Genomic DNA, 3,185 nt, shown 5'->3' with positions numbered 1-3,185 from the left:
GCCCACTGCTGGGAACTCAGAAAAGAAACCAGGACTCCAAAGATTCGAGTACAGTCAGCAAAACGTCCTGCGAGAGAACCTCGGTTCTGCCATGCCCTAACAACTCACCAGAGGATCCTTTCGCTGTTGCCTGTGATGGTAAGTGCCTTCCTGTGCAAAATCCCTGTGAGGAAAAGCTAAAAGATATTAACAAAAATAAAATAGTGCAGGTGAATTTCCAACACTAAGCAGTTCAGCCTACCAAAATATCGGTATGTGCCCAGGGCTCAACTGTGTAATTTAACAAGATTTAATGTCTTGGACCTAGGGATCTCTACCTGCACTTGGAAAGAGGTTAGGCTTTTGTCAGGGCAGTGAAAACCACCCTGAATGTTTATTGTTTTTAAAAAATGGACTGGCGGGGAAGCTGACAGACTTCCCGGGGGACAAGGAATGCTTCCAGGCCTGCCTGTGAGGGAAGGACAGGTTCTGTGACAAATCTCAAAAAACCGTCTTGAAAACCCTCTTGTTCTTCACAATGCTCCTCTGCATTGGAACATCCCAATAATGTTCTTTACACAGATGTCCAGCAGAAGAGAGGCAAAAAGGGGATTTTTCTCTGATGATTGTGCTTTGTTTTCTCCCTGTAACTTTCCCATTATTTGGGATTTTTTCCCCTTGCAGTACCAAAAACTAGTAGCCATTTCTCTTTCCTTCATTATATTTTGTCATGGAAATATTCCTATTGATTTGCTGGAAGCTTCCATGTAGCTGAGGGACTACAAATTCCCTGTTTGCAGTGGCATCAGCTGCCTTGCTTTCTCCTTACATGTTCTGCAGTGAAGTCAAGTCCTTCTGCCAGGATTTCTGGGCTTTCCTGCTCTGCACAGTATTGCCAGGCTTTTCCTCAGGGAGCTTTATTAGTAGGATCTCGCCTGATCCTTCCCCTCTGCTGCAGAGAGAAAGCTGAATAAAATGTGTATGAGGAAAGGTAAGCGAAGACACCAACACTGGGGTGAATTAGAAAGGCAGGTACAGCACCTCTGACCCTTTGGCATTCATTTCTCACTCTCACCAGCTTCAGCACAGGCAGATTTACCAAAACCAGCCTCATGAACCTAAGTGCTATAGCTGCATCCTTATTGACAGAATGCTCAAGCATGACTGGGTCTTTGCCATCATTAATTCCAAAGACTCTTCCATGTGATGCTCAGGGTGTGCTGCAGCTCCTCTCCTTCTTTCAGAACTGCCTCCTTCATAGCTGGGATTGCACAGGAGCCTCATCTGTAGATCTGCACATCCGCCTGTTCTCTGTGTGTGTTGAAATGCTCAGCTCTGTCCCACTGCAGTACTACAGACTCAAAACATAGACAGAACCAGTGGGACATGACAATCCCCTGGATGTCAGCCATGCCCAAGCATTTCCAGGCTTGCCTTCGTGGCAGGGATGGGAATGCCAGATTATCACTGTTGTAATAATCACATTGGAGAAATGAAACAGTCTGATCTGGTAACCAGACACTGAAGGTCTATTTCTCTGCTGTTCTGTCCACCCGCAAAGGGTACTCAGAACCCAGCTTCTACTGCCAGCTCCTGGCACTGAGTTATCACAAACCCTTCCCTGAGGTTCAATTTGATGTAATTTAAGAATTAAATCAACCCAGAGCCCTACTAAGTTTGCCCTGACCTATCAACACCGGCTGAACTGGGAAGAAGATCCAGATAAGATATATAGATCACAGGGGTGAGGAGACTCCTGTTACACTGTGAAGAGCTGGCTGGTGGTTCAAGTGGGTCAGTACAGGAGGGCAGCAGCTCATCTGGGTGCCTTGGATGTCACCTCTGTGTGGGCACTTTGATGCTGATCTGTGAGCACTGTGCTCCCTGCACAAAAAAGGATTGATGAGAAGGCTAAACCCAGGGAAGAGTTCTCAGAGAATGAGCCTTTTGTGGGTTTTAGCTACCTTGAAACTACATTGCCAAAGCAGAACCAGATCCAGAAGACTATTGGAAAGTTTGAGTTTCCTACACATGGGGAGCAAATTCTCCCCAGTATGTAAAATGGGAATGCATTTCTGAGTTTAAAAATAAATGAGAGGGGAGTTGAAAAGCACTAAAACAAGACATTTCATTCTCACCTCTTGGCACAAAAAAGACAACTGCATCCCCTCCCAAGAGGCTTCTAACCAGTCCAGAGAGGATTCTCTTTTGAGCCAGAAAGCTCAATTTTCAGTAGTTACAAAAACAAAAGGCTAGTGCTGTTCATCCCAGCCTTAGTTTCTAACCTCCACCCTTCCATGTGCTCCTTCTCTGTTTTCTCTGGCTCTCTGTAGCATTCAGATGTGATATAACTGAATTTCCATGGGTTACAAATCCCTGTGCAGCAGGTCTGTGTGCTCTCAATCCACTCCTTAGTCCACATAATCTTTCATGGGATGTTTTCTACTCACTGAGAGAGTGCAGAAATGTTATTTGGCTAGCAGGCTAAACACACAGAGAAACACTCTGAAACACCCAGCCTGTGCAGAGATGAGCACCACAGCTATGGAATCTAGAGCTTAATTCCGTGATGCAGAGGTGCTGATGTGCCCCAGAAGAACATGCAAGGAGTAGCACAGGGGCAGTGGGACCAGGAGTACAGACCAACTCAGCTGTCCTGTATGTGGGCTTGTACTCAGAAATGCTGCTAAAAACAAGTATATGAAAGTCAAATATAATCCCCAGCATCGTGATTATTCGGGCCTGATATGGCTATAAAAGTCTGGCACTGATTCTGGGCTGTCTCCACCAATTAGAGGAAGACACAGGCCCGTGCAGAAATAACTCATCCCTCTCCTCAGGAATTTGTCTCTAGAATAGTACAGATCACTTTATCACTTTCTCAGGTGCTGTCCATCTCCCTTGTCTGTAAGGGCACTCAAAGCCACTGAGCTTTTACATTCCCACAGCTAGCTCAGACACGATGTTCACCCCAAAGTAATTCAGTATCCTTGTGAGAACCCTGATGTGCCACACATAAATATGCACAAACTTGGTCTTACGTCTGTTTTGTAGGTCTTTGAAACCTGCTCTGCTGAAGTCTGCAGTGTGCCTCCATCGCTCCTTCCACGGGCTAAAGACCTGCTCCCAGAGCTGTGGAGTGTGACAATGGTGTTTGTGTCCAGTCTATCAAACGCCATTATCACACTAAATAGTTCCTGGCAGAC

Source organism: Sylvia atricapilla, chromosome Z (genome assembly GCF_009819655.1).
Source record: "Sylvia atricapilla isolate bSylAtr1 chromosome Z, bSylAtr1.pri, whole genome shotgun sequence".
Taxonomy (NCBI): domain Eukaryota; kingdom Metazoa; phylum Chordata; class Aves; order Passeriformes; family Sylviidae; genus Sylvia; species Sylvia atricapilla.
The sequence above is the reverse complement of the archived record's forward strand: the minus strand, read 5'-3'. Positions refer to the sequence as shown.